The 23,966-nt window shown below is 37.2% G+C and overlaps 1 protein-coding gene across 2 annotated transcripts in view; it reads right to left on the minus strand.

Annotated features, from left to right (window-relative positions):
* Positions 1-19,224, minus strand: part of TENM2 (teneurin transmembrane protein 2) — a 1,579,923-nt gene extending 1,560,699 nt beyond the window's left edge. For both annotated transcript variants that reach the window (XM_064520849.1, XM_064520848.1), the window contains exon 1: positions 18,515-19,224. The gene's annotated coding sequence lies outside the window, so the exon portion shown is untranslated. The remainder of the gene's footprint in view (positions 1-18,514) is intronic.
* Between the last annotated feature and the right edge of the window lie 4,742 nt (positions 19,225-23,966).

Below are 23,966 nucleotides of genomic sequence, written 5' to 3' on the forward strand. Positions count from 1 at the left end.
CCCTAATTTAGAATTATTCAAAGAAATCATGGGTTTGATTTTTTTCTTTAAAGGATTGAAGGTTTACATCCTTTCATTTCTAAAAGGCTTTTGTACCTGCCATCATGAGGAAACTTCCTGATAGCATCAAAATCATAAAACCAAGTACTATGTGTATGACATGTAGAAGCTGATTCCAGATGTGTCTAATTCTTCAGTGAACTGGACAGAGTGGACTGCATGGATCAGAATCTGAACTTTGTCCCATCAAGCCTCTAGCATGCTCTGAGCGACCTCAGCTGCACTGTCTTGAGTGCTTAAGAATTCTGGGGAGGAAGAGAAAGGAATTTTATGACTTTCAGCTATTATTTTATGACTTTTAGCTATTAATAAAATTACTGCACAGTACTTCTAAGGACTAGAGACTGGAAGACAGAATCACATCACATTTGTGTTTCTGTAAGTAATAGGATGTCACCGGTAACTCCTAATACAAGCAGCTTCCTTCATATTTTTGATATCTAAATGGTATTAGGTCAAGCAATAAACTTACTCATCGATATTACCTCATATAATAACAGATAAATAGTAGCACTGTGTGCAGCTATAAACAGGAGTATTCTCAAGATACAAGTAAATCTAGTTCTTACAGTGTGGAGCCTAAGATGAGCAGATGCAACAGGAGCTTTACGCCACTTGCCGCCCCGCTCCCCTGCCCACGCATCAGTGGCTCCCGCCGTCCTGCTGGGGCAGCTTGCCCTCTGCAAGACCTGCTTCCCTGCCTGCACCTCTTTTCCCCTCTAGATTTCTACCCCTTGATTCAATCACTCTCTGATCAGCTATCCTAATTACATTCCTTTCTTCCTTGGCTTAAATATTTACTACAAGCTCATAGATTAGTCTTGGTGTCCCCTGATACCCGGATGATCAAATTGCACCTTCCTCGCTAATTTGCATCTATAGGCATCCAGAAAGTGCCCATCTTCAATAGCTAACAGCACCCTTCTCCCTTTTTTCCCCCACAAGAAAGCTCCCCCCCCCCCTTTTTTTTTTTTTTTTTTTTTCTGTGTTTTGTTCTATAGAGTTCAAGACTTGGTGAAATAGTGAGGTAAATGGATTTAGGACAAAGAATGACTTCTTCATAGCTATTAATTTGAATACTGTGTTTGAATGCTTTTGACATGCCATATCTGTATTAATCTTTCCTACTTGACACGCCCTCCTCTCATTTGATCTACCAACAAGTTCACCAAAAGCAACACTGTCGCAAACATACCTGAAAAGACATGGCACAGTACACATAATACAGCACACACCTTGAGACTTCCTGAGCTAATTTCAGGACAGATGATTCAATTTCAAATGTTTATTTTAGGTAAATTTCTTATACATCAAAGCCTATTTGCCCAATTTCTTTTAATGCCTTTTTTTCTTTAATGTCTATAACAATTTGAATTGTTTCCCTATAGAAAGACTGAGACCTACACATATCAGATGCCTCCTTAAAAAACTGAAATGCCAGAGTTCTGTTCCAGTGTTAAAATACTACTTTAGTGTTGAAAGCTAAGAGTGAGTTATTTGTAATTGTATTTATAAGAGCATAATTATTCACTATTCTTTATATTTATTCAAAATATTGCACAGTGAACAGGACAGCAAAATTTTCTTCAGTCCCAAGCTAAGACAAACCAATTTCCAAGTTTCTCACGAGCACTTTATGCTTCTGAATCACTAACAGTCTGGTGGGCAGGGAAATCAGCTGGGATGATGGAATCCCAGAATCAAGTATTCTTTTTTGTCTTTGAGGCAAAGAAGCTAATGAAAAATAATATTTTTTTAATGTGTTGCACTTCAGCTTTTCCACTTAAAATTATTAAGTGGGTCAGAGAGACTGACTCGATAAACCTGTTGTGCACAAAAGTTCCATGGATTAATATATATTCATTAAAACTTAATTTTTATACAAAATGAAAAAATTCCAATATGGGAGATGGAAATTCTCCCACTCAGGAGACATCGAGAGCTGTACAGGATACTTTGGTGAAACCTAGAAGACCCAGGAGAAAGTCTTTGTCTGAAACGGAGATCAAAACCACAGTTACCTAGTCCCCAGCCAAGTGCTGTCGACCCATCCATGATCTGGATAACTTTTCTGACAAGGGCTTTGTTGAAATAGATCCCTGCCCACACATGCTCTGGTTTTTTTTGATGAATATACTTTTTTTAAAAAAAAGCCACATCAAAAACTGCATGACCAGTTCTACTTGTAATATACCTTTCATTTTTCATATGAATGGCTATACATAAACATTTACTTAAGTAAAGACTCACTTTGTGTGCAAATGACTACTACAATAAAGCACTTAGAAAAACAGATCAGCAATGTTCTCAGTAAGAATGAAAACATGTCTGATAAATAATTCATTTATACCTACTATGCATAATAATCAGTCGTCTTAAGGCAGCATTTCTTGAAAAAGATCATCAGCCAACATGTTGTTTTGAATATGATATGTGGCCTCTCATAAACTGGTAAAAACCTAAGCAGTCATAAATAAGGGATCAGGGCTTATTAAAAAAGTAAACTTCTGCAAATTCTTAGCTGTTCTGCTGGCATTTTTTCTTTTTACAGAGATCTACTCCAGATTCTAGTTAAGCACCTACATGTATGTCTTGAAAAGCTTTCTCCCTCTGTACATCCTTCATGGCTGCAAACCTGTGCAGTCCTTGTATACAATCCTGACTTTCAAAGAACACATCACTGTCGCTCAGGACTTGCTCAGCTACACGGGCTGAAAACAATAGGCGAGAAAGGCAGCGCTTTGCTATTTGCAGTGATTACAGCACAGACTTTCTCTGAAGATCAAAAAATCATAACACCTAAGAGGAAACTTCATAGTCCAGAGGTTGACTGTGATGATGAGCATCAGCTTTCATATCTGAGAGAGTACTGGAGCCCAATATACAGCTTGCCTTTTGGAAAAAAAGAAAGAAAAAAAGAAAGAAAAAGAAAATGTCTTTCAAATGATTGGAGTTCATGTAGATTTGAGCTGTAAATTACTTTAAGAAAGAAAACACTGCTTGTAAAAATATAGCTTTGACAATGAAATCATAGTGGATCCATCACTAAGGGTGACAACTGTACCAACACACTTCACCAATGGCTCCTGGCTATTTTTGAGCAGATCATTCTTTGACATTAGTGGCTGATGGTCTGTATGTCAAATTTCATTCTTCTTATCATATCATTAATCGCCAAAGCAAGATTCCTAGCAGAAAGTCTGTTTTATCCACTACGAATGAATTGAAGTTAGTTGGTTTTATTTTCTCTATTGATACTAATTTAAGAAAAAGCACTCCCCAAAGAAAAGAATCATATATATCGTTTGCACAGAACATGCATACATCTTTTATATGTTTGAAAAGTGTATCTCAAAGCAGGCTGAAATCAGCTGGTCCTTCAGCTGACTTAGTGGGCTTTGAACTAATCCAAAATTCAGCTAGAAGCAGCAGGAGCTTTTCGACAAACCTAACGACGCACAACGTTCAGAACCCTAATGGTGACTGCTGGGGATCAGCTATCAGAACAGAACAGTGCTGGGGTGTCACAGCTAACTGACAGGTATGGGAGAAGGTCTGTGTGAGCCAGGAAGGGTCCACTGCACACACAGATTGAAATCTGACTATTCATAAAATATATACTGAGACAGGATATAAAAAATAAAGCATTGTCAAGGCTGCGAGCTGGAAGTTTTAGTTTAATCATTTTAGTGACATAAAAGATACGTTGATGTATGTAACATTATGTACTTTACTTACAGTATGTGTTACAATTACATACTTACTTTAAACTGCTTTAATTAAGCTATCCCAAATGCCTTTGTAATGGATAAGAGACCTGTGTTGTTAAGAAACTTTCAGCCTCTAAGCAATGTGAGAAATGTCATTAGCTGCCCTGTAAGCATTTCAAGAACAGTAACATCTTAGGGGAAAGCATGAACTTTTTAAGCTACATGAGGTAGGAAGCTGGAAGTCTCTTTAGCACATCCAAAAGCCATCAGAGAAATCTGTTTTTTAAAAAGAGCATAGCCATTTGTATATAAGCAGTTAAAACTGTATTGCAATATCGCCCTAATCTGGAAGCAGGATATACCAATAAAAAGAGAGCCAGTGAAGAAGAATTGGAGGGACCTCTGTAAAGATCTGAGGAAACTGAAGAGAGGACTCTCAGAGAGCTTCTGACTAGATGCTGGTAATTTCACACACTGTGCAAAGCAGATTTGTGTTTCTGTAACCTGGAAAAGATTAGCATGCTGCAATCAACAAATTTGAATTTGACTAATAAATTCCAGATTTAGCCAACATCATCTTTATCTACTTGCTGAGGAAAAAAAAGATACCTACAGTAAGAGCAAATCACTCAAGCAGTCATTTAAATGGACAGTGAAATACTGGATAGCAAGATAAGGCAAACTAAGTGCAACTTCTTAAACTGGTTCCTAAGTAGTTATACTTGTTTTCCAAAAAAGGAAATTTACATTTTGGCAGTGGTGTATCTCCTCATTTAAATTGTTCTTAGCATTTCCAAAGTCCTATGAAATGTAGGAAATTGGAATTATAAATTTTAATAAACAAAATATCTGAGGAATGCCCAATTCTATGAAACCTCCTTTGTCATGAGCACGTACAACTCTTAAAACTAAGCACAGATCTAATTTCAGTGTAGTGTAGTTAACCAAGATGATCTAAGCCCTTGACTGTCCAACCCATAATTGAATTATTACAGGTACACGGTTTTCTAACATTGTGGAGAATATCTTTTGCCATGATTGATTAACCACTTAATACACCAGAGGAGACAAGGATTGTTTTGGAAGGATTTCAGAGAGCCCAGTATTGACACCTCTACTGCCTTATGAACTAAGATTAATCTAGGTGGTACTTAACTGTAAATACACTGAGAATGTATGAAATGAACAACTGTTTTTGGAGCATGCAGTTCTCTCAGAGGGCAAATAAGGGAAGCCAGGTATTTAAATGAAATAATAGACAGAATTGAAAATACATGGGAGGAAATACCATCTACATGCTCACCCCACAGGCCTGATGAACTGCAGCTATAAACAAGATGGAAAGAAACCTCTGAAAAAGAAACACACTGAGTAACCACAAGGACAAAAGCTGTCAAGCCTGGGGCTACAGAAGACATATGAGCCAGAAGTGACAAGTTGACTAAAAAGATGCAGACAGGTGAATAGGGTAACTCACAAACATTAAGGCAATTTTGCCAAGTTCAGAGGAAGGACTTTCGCAGGTACACTTGAAGTACAGTTTGTAATTCTGACTCTATGCATTGGTGACCTGCTTCACATAAATAGGCAACTTAGTTTTTACAGATTTTCACTCTATTCCTAAGAAAAGTTATCCTGTTACTGGAATTGTAGCAAAGCTTAGAAGTTATATTGTTTAACACTATTTTGTGAATTCATTGCTCATCATTGTTTGACCTAAAATTTTGACCTTGCTTTCTGCCCACATATTTAGCACTATTTTTACAAAATGCAGGTGACCATGGGTATTCCTATGGTCCAGGATTCCTAGCTACATTTGGGATACATTCTTCAGTTACATGGTCATGCATTATTTGTGTTTTATTCAACGCACCCAGAAAAAGAATGAGACAGATGATTAAAAGAAGCAGAAGAATTTCAGTGCAGCAAAGCCTTTGGAATAGAATCAGCTGTGGGTTCATTTCTTGGCTACCTCATTGAAATCACCTGTGATGATGATCAAGACAAAGTATTACAGTGTGAAATGGGAAAAATGAACCAAGGTTTCATGGATATTTTGGTAATGCTAACTGACGGATCCTACAAGTTTTCACTAAATTTCAACACAGATTTAGTAAGTATGTTCAAAAGAAACACAGTATTTTTCCTTGTGGAATTTATATTGGAAGCCATTTACAAAAAAGAAAACAATTAATTTATACAAATAGAAGCAAACATAATTCTGAAGAATACCAAAGTATTGTTATGTTAGTATCTGTACATCATTATCAAGGACAGTAGATCCTAGTAATCACATTGATGAGCTTAGCTGAACTGAAAGTATTAGAGATAGACCAGTGTGGCCATTAATCACTCTTTTGAAAGCATCTTCTGTGATCAGCCGTATTCCCACAATCACCTATGTTGGTTAACGTGCCCAGGCTCATTTCAGCCTACGTGGCTGAAGTATGACGTGAGCCAATAATAGTCATTCCACGGTATGTTCTTGGCTTGCAAGCCAAAAAGAGTCATTCCACAGTATGGTATAGTCAAACGCATGCCCAGCCTTATCCAGGTATTCATTTTGCAAGACTTATACAGAAAATTTTCTCAAAAGCAAGATTGATCAAAATTGATCAAAAATGACCTAGAGGTAACAGACACAAGTGGCAACATGGGGGATTCTGATTAAATATTAGGGGAAAAAATCACTTTGAGAATTGTCAAACATTGGAACAGATTGTCCAGAGAGGCTGTGGACACTCTCTATACCCTTCAAGATATTCAGAGCTCGACTGGACAAGGTCATGAGCAACCTGGTCTAACCAATCCGATTTTGAGCAGCAGGGTTGGACTACATGACCTCTGGAGGTCCATTCCAACTTAAATTATTCTATCACCGTGTTGTTCTCATAATATTAGTAATGTAAATTATAGTTTTCTTTCCACCAAGTACTTGCTGCATCTCTGGCATTTACTTTGACAGCATGGGAAAAGGTCAGTGTTCAGAGGAACTTTTTTGGCTTGAGACTGAGAAAAAAAGAAAATAGAGATTTAGGATCTAGGCAAACCTGCTATCTTCCCACCATTGCCAGATATGTGGTTACAGTTATCTACCTCTGGACAAGATAGAGATTATGTGTGAACGGTTCTAATAGCAAAATTAAGTTTCAGTCTGTCATGTAAAGCTTTGTTATATTGCTACCATTCTTCTAACTGGGATGACGGTCAGTATTCTTTCTCTCTGTTCTGTGGAGTTCTTTACGCTAAATGTATTTTTCTGATGAAACAATTGTTCTCCAAGGGCTTGAAAGCATGAACAGACTATTTAAAAATGGTCTTCCTTTTATCCCTTCAGTTTATTTTTGAAGCTTCAAAAAATAAAGTAGAGAAGACAGCAGTGTCCAAGAAAGTGGGGAAACACAGGCTACATCACAAGAACTAATTTTGGCTATAAATAAAAGGAAAAATTGCCCTTACAAACCCTCCAGACGGTGAGGATACTCTTCCTATCCCCCCAGAGAGTGAACAGACCTGCCTCTCCATGACAACACTTTGGCCTTCCACACACAGGAGAAGTAACAGGAGGCAGACCACCATCTTGCACTAGCCCATCAAGGCTTCTTGTTGTCCTGTCCAACACCTCATGCCGATCATAAGCTAAGCAGACTTCTCAGTCCCTTCCTGCTCAGTTAGCATAAGCTATTTAACTAGTGCCCATCTCCTATTGTAGGAGAAGGGCACTGCAAGGAAAGAGCCTCTGCCGCTTCCTGATGCCTGTGGGGTTGTGCTGCCTCCCACCCACTCCTGTGCAAACGGCTATCCACACCGCTCTCCTGGCATATCACTCTTGCCTCTCACTACAGACAGCTGCACTTCTATAATATAAATGGAATACAAACCTGAAAGAATTCCCATGCATTTTAATAAGGTGAGATACTCTCTAGCACTTCAAAACATCACATAGGAGGAATACAAAAATCCTTAGATAGGACAGACTTGTATTTTAAAAGCTTATGCTTTTCGAGTAATTTCTGTAGAGTTCTATGTGGCTATGGAAAAAAGAGAGAAAGAGGAAATTTTATAGAAGTATCAATAAAAGGATAAGAGAGAATGACGGCATTTCCTGACAAAAGCCAGTAAGATATTTATGAGGACAGCTCTGATACAGAACACAATTATTTTGGCTATTTCCACCAAGAACTCTGGACAGAAAAAACAAACTACCATATGCTGGGCTTTACGAAGGATTTAAGCTTCAGTCACTACTGAATTTCCTCGGATATAGGTATCTTATTGAAAATCCCAGGACCAAAATGCATGGAAAGAAACATTTTAAAAGGGACATGAATGTACTTTTATCATTTTTCACTAGCTTGAGAAACATCTTAGACTCCTGTTGGTGCTCTCTGAAGAGACAGTGCTTACACAATAACTGCTACTCAAATGCCACGGGTAAATCAGGATTCTGGACATCATATTAGAAGCATTACTCTAATTGAAGTTAGCAAGAAAATTATTTTCTCTTGCCATTACAAGAGAAAATAATAGAGGAGATGCATTTTAAAACCAACTATTGCCTGAAGATAAAAGGGTGATCTGACCCTGTCAGCAATTTCAATTTCACCCTTATAGTATATTTTTAGCTATGGATCTACAAACAAAAAAACAGTTCCAAACCCCACCTATACACTTTCTTTATATCACTTATAATTTTATTACACCTACAATTTCATTATGCCAGTATATTAGGGATTTTTGTTATGAAAGCAAATGTTTTATTGACCAGTATCACAGAACTAGACTGTATATAAAAACAGTATTGTAGAAATCAAACAATTACAGAATTTGATAACACAATGCTTTCTATAATGCTTCTTTCCCCCCCCCCCCCTCAAAACATAGAGAAACATACAGAAAGAATGTGATTTTTCTGACCCATTCGACAGGGATTCTGAGTGGGCAGCCACTAGCACACACGAAGATCCCAGGGCCATTCACACTCACAGGAGAGTTCTGGTTAGAGACTGACTGCCTTCCTTCATCAGACAAAAATCCCTTAGCATTCATGTTAACTTCATGGGATTTGCCTGAGCAATGATGAGTGATGACCACAAGATCTGTCTCTGAAAGAATACTTCTCATACTCCAGAAAGTCACTATACATGATTTACCTTAAGGGATGGCCAGTAAGTACAAGGGTAGAAATACAAGGCTTGTTTTGTCCTCCTTGGAATCAAAAAGATTTTACCCAAGATATAGTTTTATCTTATAATCTGTACCTTTTAGTTGATACATGCATTTGACCACATATGTGTTTGAAAACATTTTTTTCAAAATGAACGTTTTCATTTTGTAAGTATTTCTGTCACCTTATTCATCAAGAAAATAATTCTCAACAAAATTTTTTGATTACAACAAAGTGAAACCAATACAAGCCAAATCATTGTCTCCAATCACTGCATTTAGCAGACTTCCACATTTTCACTTATTAACTGGAAGACAATTTGCCATTGTTTTCTCTCACTCTGAGCAAGAATTTCAATAGACTGCATTTGAGAAAGGGCATAATATTCCTAACATAAGAGATGTCATTCAAATTACCACTAAGCATTCACGTGTAAGGCTACTGTAGATCAATTATCACCTGCAGTAATCACTGCAATAGTTTTTATATATATCTTTTACTGAATTTCAGAAAACTTCTTTGTTTGTGAATAAAACTGGCACTTTCCAGTTAACTGCACTTACAAGAAATTACTTATTTCATAGTCTAGGATACTTGAAAGGTTTTCAATCAGCATCATACTGAATGTAGTATATTATGTAAATCTTGTAGCTGTCTAACAGATCCATCAGCCTGTCTGGCTCAGTATTAGGTGAGTATTGATGCAGAGCAGGCTGTCAGGCATTCTTCAAAAAGCAGTAATCCTTTTAATAGTTTTGGCTCCAAATCATAATTAATATTTAATTTAGCATGTTGGATATCAAATTAAGAAAACCGTGTCATACTAATTTGGATTAAACAGTGGGGCATTTATTCTTTAAAACAGGACAAACACTATGAATACTATTTCAGAAACAAAACACATAGAAGAAAAGGATCAGCCCTACAGTACATTCCCTCTCTTCTTTCACCTTCTCCTCCTTTCTTCTATTCCCCCCCTGAAAAACCCAAATCAAAAAACCCGTGACATCAAATTAGGAATTCACACAGAAGGCATATGAGTGTCTAAATTCCATACAAAACCTCACCAAAAGAGCCAATTTATAGCTTGGGTGAAAAATGACAGTTAACAACCTTTAAAAGAAGGAGCAGAAAAATAGCAAGTGTCATAACTTTGAATGCAATAGCTACATTTTTCTCCCCCGATTTCAACACCTGGCTTGTCGAGTGCCAGTAGCCATAGCAACTCACTTAGCCTGCCAAGACTCCGGCACTGCTCCGAGGTTCTCCCGTCGCAGAGCACTGCCTTCACTAGCTAGCGTGTGAGTCACCACAGCTAGCTGCTTTCATAAGGCACAATCTTACTCCAAAGCTGCCCTCCTCTATCTCCTAGCATAAGTTAGAGGCTTTTTGTTTTGTTTATGAATTAGATCAGTAACAACACTTTTGAAAATTTGAATGGCATGCTTTCCCTTCTACTCACCAGGAGAATCTGATTTTTTCCTAAAATTTAAGGATGCAATCTTCTGAAAGTCCTCCTCTGTCTCTGCTAATTATAAAAGGAGACCCCTCTCCTGATGGAGAGGCTGACTGTAGAGGAACTTAAGGTAACTATGCACTTAGGTACCTTTAGATGCAGCTAGGCATTTGCAGTTGAACGAGATATATTCAGACACAAATATTTCAACCTCAAAATAGCTCTATTATTGTGTAACAATATCAGGAGGAAAAAAAAAGGCAAGCTGTTGGAAAAAAAAGAACAGAAAGTGGCAGCTATCACACTCAAAGATAGTAGATTACTACTGCAGATACCTACAGACCCATAACACATGCATTAGGTACACCTCCATGTTCCCAGTAACAAAATAGCTACATCAGAATGGTCCTTCGTGCACAAAACACACTCTGAAACACAAGCGGTGCTTAATCTAACATTTGAACCTCGCTCTATAGCAGTACTAATGGTTACACCAGAAACAATGTGCTCCACCCAAGATCATTCCAAAAGATCAAGCTGGAAATAAAACAAATCAATCAATTAATATTTACTAACTTCTCAATTTAATAGGAATTCTGTTTTTAATTACCTCACAGCTAGCCACAGAAATCCTTTGAGTAACTACTAGTATGCTTTTACAAATCCAGAGAAAATAAAGGCTCAGTTATCCGATCTCACAGCTTAATCTAGGTGAACATGATAAATGAAACATAATAAAACTTTGTTTTCTTTGAAATGAAAGAGGGCTATGCTAAACTGATTTACTTTGCATTTTCCAAAAGTAAAAGTGTGCATATAGACACCACAATCCAGGTGATGGGTGTTAACCTATTAAACCAGTCTCACTTCATCACGCCTGGACCCTTCGCAGCCTGACCAAGGCCACAGAGTATCATGATCAAAGCTAACATTAAAAGGAGCTGCACTGAGTGAGTTTAGCCCATTTGACCATTCCCTCTCTAATATTTTAAAAGTCTTTCTCTTCTGACTGAGAAAAATGTTTTTTCTGTAACAGACCCCAGATAAGCATGTTGTGGTCTAATGTGTAAAGGATGGAGCTTTCAGTAGCTTTTGCACCATATATGGTGCTAACAGTACTCCCCTTCCTTCTATTAGCCACTCTTAAATATATCTGTGATATCAGAAGATGTAAGATCTGAATGGATCCTCAAAATTAGGATCTGTACTTACTGTCTCTGGCACAGGTTGCAAAAACCAAGAGAAGGGCAAATTCAGAGACTCTGAAAGCCAGCCCTTTTTAAAGCGATTATCAGGACAACATATTCAGTGCCACAACTTCACACAAAAATGAAGTCAGCAAAGCAGATGCAATCTGAGACAGAAACCTTGTTTCTTAAAGAATGAAAGATTTCAGTAATTAACAGGAGTGCCCAAGGAATTATTAAAATATGCAGAGTTCATCTTAGAAATTTGAGAAAAATTGCCTAAAGCAGCTTGTTGGCAGAAAACTAATCACAGTTGATTTGTGACATAAATAAGAGTGTGACATGAAAAGGTCCCACAAATATGTAGAGAAAGATGTAAATAACTGAAAGACCACCGAAAACATTTGGCCGATACCAAACCTGAAACTTCAGGAGATGTATTAGAACTCATCACAAGACATGTGGAGGATGGTAATCTTATCCTTGAATTCTTCACAGTTGGTCTTCATCCCCTGAACACTGCACAAGCTTAACACGTAACAGGTAACACTGAAGTTTTGCAAGCAGTTGAACCTGGCATAAACTGCACTGATGCACAAGCTCATGTCCTTTGCATGCTTAGCTATGAATTTCTTCCATCCCCATGTTGCACCCTCCCTTGTGCAAGAGCAAGTGTTCAAACCCAGGCAGGGAACTGACAGAATTTAAACCAAGCCTAGGGAGGGGAGGATGAAAGCCAGTTTAGCCCAGAGCAATGTCTCATCTCCTTCATTTCACAGTCAGCACAAATGGATAGACGGGAGGAAAAAGCTTCCTCTAGTGGCAGGATTATATTACCTTTAAGTGCTCATGAAATTACAACATATACTTAACATTTCAAATAGTTTGAATAGGTGTCTTTTGCAAATTATAATAAGCACTAAAAATGTCACATAGTGTAACTATCATCACATCTGCTGTAGGTACACCACTGTGTTAGCAAAACAATTGACTCCAGAGATAGAGGTTTTCCTAGTTTCCAAATAATAAAATAAAGCTGTATCTGTAAAAGCACTTTAATACCTGTATACTGCCAATACATTACCACATTGCATTAATTTGCTCATGCCTGATTAAAATAGGACCTGGCTAACATTTCTGAACTAGCAAAATTTCCAGTATGAAGATGTTACTCATACCCCAAGAGGGTAGTCTTGATTTATAGCCTATATTTTCAGGGATACAAATATCCCTAGGTCAATATATGTGTGAAAAGTTCATCCTTTCTCAGGGTAGTGGGCAAGGGGTCAATACTGGCTTCTCCGTGATGCAGTTCAGATGCACGATTTAGGAAGATCATTCTAACTGTGGAATTCTACTAGAGAATTTGTGCACAACAGCTATAGGCTCTGTTAGTTACATGTTTGCAACTGAAATTTGTATTGTAGTAGATGATAGAATGATGTAATTTCTACTAGGTTCTGTACAAGCACAGTGTAGGAGAGAATTTTTCTCCTGTAGATCTTATTTAAACAGAGTATAAGAAAAGAAAAAGACAGAATATTGTAAAGTAAAATCACTTGGCTAAGATCACTCGAAAGGACAATTACCAGACCACAACTTTCTTTGACTTGTGAAAATATTAGGCTGCTTCTAAATAGAAGCATGTTTCTGGGGGTTTGGTATTTTAAATTTGAATACTTGTGTAGTTTGTTTATTAATATTAAAATAATTTCAATCTAGTTGTCTTCATAAAATCATTAGAGCTTTCAAGGGATGTTCAAAATCAAAAATCAGTTATTTGAGCAAAAAGTGAGTGTGAGACATTCTACAACAGAAAGGTGGAGATTAAAAATGGAGATACCTGGAGAGCATGTGCCTAGGCTGACCTGAACAGAGCAGTTTATCTCCTGTTTTACTCCGCATCTACATTGTGATAATCTTCACTCTCTAAACAGTTGGCTTATAAAAAAGAAAAGAGATATAACTTAAAATAGGCTCAGTCAGTAAATTGTTAAAATCTCTTATTTTGATGCAATGTATGCTGACAAGGTATGGGAAAGTACTTTGTACAACTGGAGCAAGCAATTGCTCTAAATTTTTTGACTTGCCGTACCTTATTTCTTTGTTTTCTACCAGTTTTATTAGAACAATTGACATTAAAAAGTTATTCAACACTTGAAAAAAGTCTCTCAATTTAGATTTCATGCAGACTAAAAACCAAAATGAATTATATTAACAAAATGATTTCTGACTACAGCATTTTGTCCTTGTGAATTAAAACAAATTAAAAAATTAACAGCCCAAGCTGTTAATCAAGTTAGTTGTAAACTACATACCAGAATAAAAAGAGTAGGTGAATTGTTCCATACTTAAAGCAGTTGAACAACAATGAGCTTCCACCTCTTAGCATATGAGTAATGTTGTTAAGAATACGACATGCTTGCCTCAGTGCATATTTCACAAGCCTATGCAATTTCTTCTTTGTGAAGAAGCACTTTTCTTTTTAGCTACTGGAAGAAATACTAAAAAGGTAGAGAGAGAGAAAGAAAGAGGAAAAAAATACTGCCTAAAGACTTGACTGAGACTGTGAAAATCCAGTCACTTGACTCATTTACCATCGGTCTACATACGTATTGAAGAATATATAAAACGCCAACATTGCATCAGGAAATGGATTGTACTGAATGACCTCACAGAACTTTTCCATCTGTGCTATTATTAATGTGATACAGCCACTCTGAAATAGAGCTGGCAATGAAATAGGATATTACCAAAGAGATGATGGATAAGAAAGGAGAAGATAATGTTGATAGAAACAATTACTTGGTATAATAAGCAGGACATATTGTAAAAGCATTATGATGTAACGAGAGGAAGATAAATTGATGCTCCTAAAAGTCAAATTATTAGATTTGTAGAACTGAAAAAGTAACATAACACAAAAGGTTTTCAAGCTGAGCAAATAAATCACAGTGAAGAATTTACCTTATGCTTTGCTTATAAAACATTCTCCAAACTGATTACACTTTCTCCAGGTTCCTTGCTTTAAATTCCTTATTTACATCATTTTGTGCAAGAGGGTGCCTATATGAATTGGTTGAAACATTTTGCTGTATTAGATATATGAAATTCACAGGTTTTTTTTGGTTTACATAAACTAGTCACAAAATCCATTTAGTATTTTCTCCTCCCTCGTAAGTCAAATGATATTTACACAACAGTGCATTTCAAGCCTTGGAAAAAGGTATATAGAATAGATCCTTCTATTTAATTTTACTGAATCTAGAAAGACTGAGTGAGGCTTTGACAACATTTTTTCTTCCTATTGCATCAGGCAGTGCCACTTCTCATAAAAATAAATAAATAAACAAAATAAAATGCAGTATGTAAGAGGTTGAGACCTGTCTTCGTGAAAATTTGCTTCAGTGAAAATTTGTGTTTCTCAAATTACTAAAAAGAGACAAAATACAATTAGATAAGGGGTAAAATATAACTTCTGTATTCAAAACAGTATGTGTGGAAAACATACTGTCAAACATTTCCACCCTTTTTTCCTGAGGAAGGAACTGAGGGAATAGGAGGAACAAAAGAATAAAAAAAATTAGTGAGCAGGTAAATCAGGTAAGACAGCAATGAGAACAAAGTTTATGCAGAACTTAAAAAGTGACATAAACACGACCATAGCGGGTCCCTGGAGGACAAGCTTGATTATTTATTCAGCAAGCCTGTTCAGCAGCCTGTACTATTAAAAAATATTTAACTTGCATAACTTTGTACCTATGCATAGTAAAAGGTGACCTGGACTACAGCAGGTTCCCAGAGGGACACTTGAAGAGGAATGGGCTTTTAATACATTTTGATAATCAAGAGAATTTTTGGTCTAAGTAACAGATGCATCAGGGGACAAGACCCTTTTTTGGATAACAAGTAATTTAGGATAATTGAGGTTCAGACGCTTACAGTGTTCTACAATACTGAGGAAAGATTGTGTGTGTGCTCTACAGCAGTTATATGAAATGGATACGCTGTACAACAACAAATAGAGCAAAATTTAATCATACTCAGCACAACCCAGTCTTAAGGAAACTGCAGGTCTAGCAAGGTCAACCGAGTGCCACTGTTGACAGCCTTAGGGCCCGTTCACTGCCTCATTCAGGGAAACACCATGTTACTTCTCACACAGGGCGCAAGTCCTACCCTTGATCATTTTTCTGACACTGTGGCCTCAATCATTTGCCCTGTCAACTGTTTAAGCCACCTCAGCTGGGAGCCTCAGCGAGAAGAGGCAGCAGTTCACCTCTGCTCTCAGCGCTGCGAACGAGGTCAAGCCAGAGAGAAAGCAAATTATTTCAGAACTTTTATTTTCAATGCCTTAAATCCTAGCGCTGTTCTGCACCGTCAACACCTTGGCATTCTGACTAAGAAAAGTCAGAAAAGCATAGACCCCCTTAAAAAAAGAATAAATTATCCTTTGCCAAACTGCCCATTTTGTTTGTCACAATACTGTATTGTTCCAGAGTACAAATACATTTTCTCTCTCTGGCCATATTTTATCTGAATGCTCGTGCCATTTAAAACAAATTGCTTAAAAGCCGTGGCTTACAGAAATGTAAGCTGTCCCCAGCGAGTGCCACATGCACACGTCGTGCCCTGCTGCTGCCCGCGGCCTCGGCCACCCCAGCAGTCCCCCACCTTCTACCTACTTCAGTGGCGCCACTAAAACTACAGACGAGGTCTGGAGCAAGTAGCTTTACATCACCACTTTTTAGGAAATCTCTTGCAGTTTCAGACAAAGTCACTTCTTCAGTGGCTGTACACGCTTTGCCCATTGGAACAACCACACATACCTTTGCCATTTTATATAGTGACAAAAATCTTTGCAGGTACAGAGGTCTCTCACCATAGATGAAAGAAAAATTACACATTACTAAAATCAGAGGGAGGCTGTGATTTATTTTTAGCTTCTGTGTTTGAAATTATTTTTTTTTACTCTCTGCAAAATATGTTGGGGCTGACATGACAATTTTGAAATACCAGTATTTTCAACTTTATCTATACAGCAGACTCAAATTCATGTTCCAAAAATTGTTCTAGCATTGTGTGGATGTATTTTTCAAGAAACTTGCTTTGGTAATGTTTGGGCCCCTTCTGCTTTTGCTTTTCTTGAGAGACAGATTTTAATTGGCATGAACGTTCACAGAAATTGAACATCAAAGATGTTAGGAGAAAAAACTTGTGGGCAATTAATTTCACATCCATAATGAAGTTTGTGCACAGCAGAAGTGTTTTAAATGTTTATTCACCCTGGGATAAGAAACAATGTAATACATGTAACCAATCATAGCTAAAACCACATCCTTGATGGTGTCTAATAAAATGAAATGTTTACATAATCAATCTGCCATTAATTCATGAAGTTAAAAAATAATCTAAGAAATAAAAAATTAAATACTTCTGAGTAACAGGTTCAGTTTAGCAAAACAGTAATCTACATGTAGATACTCTAGAGGACAGCAAAAACGGTAAAATTATGGAATAAATTATCACAAGCTATGACTTCCCCAGAGTTGCACGGGTCTTAAATAAACACTTTTTTTGGTAATATTTCCCTAGTGGAGGGCAGTTACTTAAGGTTTGGGTTCTTGTTCTTGGTTTTTGGTTGTTTTTTTTTTTTTCCTCCTAGCAAAGGGTAATCTTCCTCAAAAATTAAATGGAAAAAACTAGTCATTTTTTCTCACTATCTTGGAAAAATTTTATAGAACCAAATACCAGCAGTCAATACACTAAGAAAGCTTGGTCACAGACGAGAGAGAAAATGAGTTATTTCTCAGGTGTTTAAGAAGCAGACAGACAAGATAAGACTTTACCTCTTTTCAGACAAAGACCTTTTCCAAGAAACACAACAGTTACTGCCCACCTGTCTTTCTCAGAGACAGGTAACATGGAAATTTGTTAAAGTTTTAAAAGATCATACACTGGCACTGAATTTTTCCAACTAATACTTAATTTGCAGTTTAGGGGTTTTTTTGTTTGTTCATTGATAAAGTATATCTTTTTTTGTTTATTCACATGAAGTTCAGTCAATAGTCCTTCCTAAGTTCTGGCACTACCTCCAGCTGTTAAAGGCGGTCAGAGTTCATTTGTAGATTGACTGCAATTTAATACAAGCAGTAAACAACAATTTCAAAACTATGCTGGAGCAGAGCAGGTATTTTCTGAACTTAGACCCACACAGTAAGTTGGTTACAGTGATACAGCCTTATGAATAGTAATGATTAAACATGGATTCAAGCTGTCACCTCCTATAAACTTTTGCTAATCTTTTGCAGAATCAAGGAAAATCATGATGCAACCTGCCAGTTTAGGAACTGACCCTTAAACATCATCTTTTGGTTATTGTTGTAGTTGCTGCTTCCCACATTACTAATGCACAGTTGTGCCACATTTCCATGCTCATATAAATACACATGCAAATATATAGGCAAAACCATGTGCAAATGCAACTTAATGGATTCAACACAGAATGGAATTTTTTAATGCAGTTATAATCAGCTTAGACATGCACTGAGTTAACTGATACTGAAAAGCACCTGAGTTTGTTAGGCTTGCGTGTCAGCCATGGCCATCCACCCAAGATCATCTAAAAATTTTCTTTCCTTTGCTGAAGGAAGAAACATTTAAATTCACATGAACTATGCCCAAAGCCTTACTTAGCTATTAAAATACAGATTTTAACCCTTGCCCAGTTTCACTCACTATTCTTCTACTCTGGGAGCATTTCATTCCTTTTCAGTCATTCTTTGAGCAGTAGGTTCCTATTTAGCCTAACTAAATACCTCATATATATATTCATGCGTGCGTGCATGCGTGTGTGTGTGTGTAGTTTCTTTATATCATGCAAAATTCCATGCTGAGACCTGAAAATCTAGATCTTGACCAGAAGTATCCAAACCTTTTTGGACGAGAAGTCTTAGAAAAAACTTTCTTTGGGAAGAAGTCACTTCTCCATTTCAATGCTTTCCAAAGTAACTATGGCGTAATATTACTACCCAATCTTATAGGAAACCCGGGAGACGTGGCATCCTCTAGTCTGCTTATACAAAAGCTTCCACAGGAGTTTCAATTAAGGAATCCTTTGGGTTTGGTCATGACTTTTGCAGTTCAGAGAGGAGGAAGCTTCCTTAACAAAACAGCGTATTTTGTGCCACTGAGTTACAGACTTTTCTAGTATATATAAAGTTGCAGAATCCCATAGGATGCAGCCATCAGTAAGGGATGTCCTGTATCTGTTAGCTATTTCCAGTGTATAGACCCTGCTGCCCTCACATTCCTCTGCATTTCCACTCAGTCTTGCCACGCACCATGTCAAATTCTGTTAGGTCTCTTAGGTTTCAACCAGTAACGGTAACAGTAGGCAGGCAGCGAGGCAGGGCAGGCAGGCAGAGGGAAATCAGTGCAGAATTTCACCTGTGTCTGACTCACGTTTGTCAGCTGCTTTCCCTTCGGTGTCTGCGTGCCCGAGAGGCATCGTCGCGGCAGCCCTAGGTCCAGGCTGGGCTAAGGCGTCACTCGTCCACTCTCGCAGGCGGATGTCCTCTCTCTGTTCCTTCAAAGGCTCCGTCAACATCCATGGCTAAGGACAGAGTTAAGTGGCACAACTGCATGCTGCACGTAGCAGTTTTCTCTCTGAGGTTTTGGCACAAGACACAACATGCTAATCGCTTTGCAGTACTGTATATCATCTGAAAAGTACCTGCATTTCAGGTTCAGTACATGCTAAATGCCTTTAGCTTGTGATTTAGAAGTTATTAGCTTGTCTGCAGAATTGATTTGATAGTGCTCTGATTTAAAAATTAATCTTTGGTGAAATACAACCATATAAGGGTAAATGAAAAGTTTAAAACACTATTTATACTTAAGTTTGCTGTGGCCTACCAAGAATATCAGAGTTTTATGAGCGAACATTATGACAACTATTCACATCAACTATGACATTTTGTTCTGCTTTTTAAAGCAATTTGTAATAAGTAATTTTGCTCACTCATTCAATTTAATTTCAAACTCCATTCTACTTAAAAGAAATTTCTGCATCTCTAACAAATTTTGCATTTAAACTTTCAGATGTTGATAAATTATCTTAAAGCTTGCTCTTTTCTGAAAAATCAAGATTTTGAGCCTAAAAATTTTGGTTTCTACTTTTTCTCCTGCCTTCAGCACTTTAGAATTCAATCAGAAGTCCGACCACTCAGCGCGATGTCTTTGTCAGAATCTAGGACCACAACATTGAACTACTTGAGAGGTTACTTCAACTTAACCTAATGCAATAGTTAAAACAGGATACCTATTATTTAAAGACTACACATGCAGGATTTTTTTTTTCACACACACAGTTTTATTAACATTCAAAGAGGAATTGACAGACCTAGACAGAGATTGCACACCCTGTACTACCTCTTCATGCAGTACATCTTGCCCTACTAGGTATGACCAGCACTAGCTGGTCATCTACGTAACGGGCCCCTGTTTCTTGTATCCTCTATTATTTCCTCTGTTTTTGAGGGGAGATCAGACTGTACATGACCCATAGATGGCAAACACTTGTGACACTAGAACTGGCACCGAGACAACTACAGGTTGATCCTCTAACAGGTAGTTAGCAGTTCAGTAAGAAATTCCAATAGCTATGTTAAGGCTAGTAATCACATCTGATTTTCCCTGAATCTAACGCTTCCGGGCAGATTCTACTGATGTGTTTGGCTTCATGACTGCTTATGACTTGAGATTTTGGGAGCAAGTTTTGCCACCTTCAGGAGAATAGCATCCTGGCATTTGCCAGCTGTGGCTGTCAACTTCTGTCAGGGTGACTGCTAGCAACCACAAAGTGAAATGAAATACAAATCCAGCTGGGTTAGAAGGCTTTAGAGTGTGTTCAAATCTCGCATATCTTCCCTTTACCCAACCAGGATACCCACAGCATGTCTAACAGCTTGGACACAATTTTCTTGGTCCAAAATAATTTTGCATCCTGGCAGGATTCCTCATTCATTCTGCAAATCTGTCTGTCATTTTATGTTTCCAAAACACCTAATATTTTGCTCCATGCTTTGCTTATTATTCGGAGGAGTCTGCATTCCAACAGGGATAGCAAAATTACTGGAAGAAGTTTTTAGTAGCCCACATAGAAACTTGGGTTTTTTTGCAGAGCTTTAGGGTTCCATTTTACCAAACTTTTTCTTTATTGAGAAATTCACTTCCACCATTAAACTTAAATATTATTTACTTTTTATAATTTTTGAACAGAAGGACCAAAGTATTATTGCAGAATTGATTTACAGCATGGCTGAGCACTGACAGATTGTACCCAAATACTAGACCTTCGATTTCTCAAGTTTCATTCCACTCTGACTTGAATTAAAATGTATTTGGATTGTCTACTGCAGAATATCCCTATAAATAAGCAAAATTCATTTTCCTCTTCTTGCATTCAATGCTGAAAACACTCAACTCCTATTAAGGGAAACTTTTGAACTGCACTGATTCATACCGCAATTTTGAGCGGAGAAAGCATATTGAAGTATGTGGGAAAAAAGGCATTTCTGCACACAATCTGTAACACAATGCGACTTACAAATGTAAAACAGCATCAGTTTCACCCAATGATATAAAAAGCATGAATCAATGCAGTGAAAATATAACAAAGTTATAAATAAATTAACCCTACAAACAAACTAATGACAGGAATCTCAAAGTCTAACCACTGTAAGGATTCCCCAAATTTTCCCCTGTTATTTTGAGCCACAATATTGTGCCTAGTTCTTGAGTATTTGTATTAACATTTTACTAGTACGAATAACTCACTTTGCTGAAGGATAACACGGGGGCTCAAAATCATGACTGACATAAATTTATTCCAGCCATTTGTGGATTACTGCTTCATGCTGGTGATTTCAGTGAGATAGAGATTGGTTCCCAAAAGACTTATTACCCTTATTATTATATCCTTATCCATACCCATGTTATATCCTTATCCATGAGATACAATCATCACAGAGTCAGAAAAAATAAGGCTGGAAGGGTGCTAGAGAGACCACTCAGTTCTTCAGCTTTTGCTTATGATCCATAAAGACATTTGCAAAACCTGCTCTAAAAGGCACATCTCTAGTGATGCTTCCTCAGTTTCCCTAAGCAATGTTTCAGTGCTTCAGCACTCTTGTTGTTAGAAAAGTTTTTCAAAGATCTAATCCCAATCTCCCTTACTACATTTTTTTTCCCCCCAAAATCAGAATAGATCGTCTTTATTCTTCTTTGCAGTGGCTCTCATAGATTTGAAGAATTATCATGAGTCCACTCCGTTTCCACTCTCCCAGCCCAAACAACACCAATTCCTTCAATCTTTCCTCTTGAAATATTGGCTTTGCTACCTCTGATCATTCTTAAAATCTCTTCTGGATTTTCTCCAATTGGTTTAAGTCTTTCTTCAAGCATGAGAGCCAACACTGAACAAAGTACTCTACCAAAGGTTTAAGTTTGACATTTTTACATTACACTCCTATTTTATGAGTATCAATATGAGTCACTTTTGTCTGTTTTTGTGGACAATGAGTCTTGGATCATTCTTATGCACTCACAGTTTCCAGAGTTGATTTTTCCTACTGGTATCCTTATCCTCACAACCAATATCCTCACTGTACTGAATCCTATTTTTTCCAAGTAAAAAAAATAAAACTCAAGACTCTCCTGAAATCAAATCCTGTCCTTCAGTACAGTGATAATTCCTTCCAGTTTTGTATCATCTACACTTCCAACATCCGTGTTCTCTATTGCATTACATGGGTCATTCATGAAAACACTGAGCAGCAGCATGGTTAGGATATAACCTGGGGAACTCACATAATATATTCCTGATATGGACTGTGACTACTAATTCATTTCCCTCTGTCACAGAAGAAAGTTAGAAAGGTTTGAGCTGATTTTATTTGTGATGAATTCACATTGTTTATTGTTCATCAGCTTGCTTTCTCATGTGCTTACACGTAACTTTGTGTAGTAACTATTCAGATAGCTGGCAGATGGCAGTTAGGTTCACCATTCACACAGTATGAGAATTCTTGCCCCAACGTCTGCAGCGTGCAGTCCCATAACCCCCAGCAGAGGAGGTTTGGCATTGGGCCACCACAGTTTAGGCTTCAGATTTTAAACATAAAGAAGATTGTAAGTTAGTGCACAGGTTCAGACTATGGGAGCATACGCAGTGTAGTTATATCCACTTTAAGTTCAGTGCTCCTGGTAATATGTGCAAATTTACAAACAGAACAGGATTATACCAGATTATGGCCTTATTTACTTAAATTCAATATGGTCATAAAAGAAAGTGCTCACTACTAAATATTTCAGAATTGATCCCTTCATTTTATTTACATTAGCAAATAAGATCTGTCAAATATTTTAGCTTTTAACACCTTTCCTACAGCTTGTCTCTTAAACCCCTGCAATGTAGGCAAGTTCATAAATTTGGGGGTTTTTTTCTTTATGAATTGTAAAGGCCTTTAAAACAAAACAAAAAGTCTAATGACCTTTAAATGGTCAAGTTTTTTTCAATTACACACTTAAAAGTATTGTGAAACACCTTTTCTTACTTATAACAGCAGGAATGCACTCTGTACTGCAGAAGTCAGAGCAAGTTGTTATGACTTGCTGAGGAAATGGAAGGATATTACAAAACAATCAGCTTCCTTTATTGATTTTACACTTTGCTCGCACACACTCTCTCTTTCCCCCTCTCTATGTATATGTAGTTCAGCTAACACTGGAAAATAGCACATATTTCCGTGACATCATTTTTCACTGGCAAATGCTTATCTGCTGAGAGGTCATTTCTATATTAAAAATATGAGCACAAATACAAAAAAAATCTTGATGCAGTTTGGCACTATTATAAAAATGCTTTTAATATGTATTTGCAGTAAGGTTTTGTTAAGTTGTTTTTCTATTGCTGTTTCAATAACGCAGTGATTATTAACACTTTCAGGTATGGAGGCACTCATTCAGACTAATGAGCAATGGAATTTTATGGATATAAGTGACACATTTGTGACAACTGGAATAATCCAGAATCATTAATGCTAATTGTTTGAATGCTAAGAGAAGTGACAATGATTTATCATGCACTCTAATGGGGTTGTTACCAAGCCTTCAGCCAGTTCACCATTATGGCAGGCATGAAACTCCACAGCCATGGATTACAAATGCTTAATAATGTCAGTCCTCTAAAAGCTCACAGTGCTGCTTTATATTCAAGCAGTACTTTTTCATCTTCCATCTCCTCAGATCACTGTTGCATATCAAAGAATTGTTTTTAATTTGTTAAAGAAATTAAAAATAAATTGTGCATGTCACGTAATTTG

The sequence above is a fragment of the Dromaius novaehollandiae genome, chromosome 15 (genome assembly GCF_036370855.1).
Source record: "Dromaius novaehollandiae isolate bDroNov1 chromosome 15, bDroNov1.hap1, whole genome shotgun sequence".
NCBI classification, from domain to species: domain Eukaryota; kingdom Metazoa; phylum Chordata; class Aves; order Casuariiformes; family Dromaiidae; genus Dromaius; species Dromaius novaehollandiae.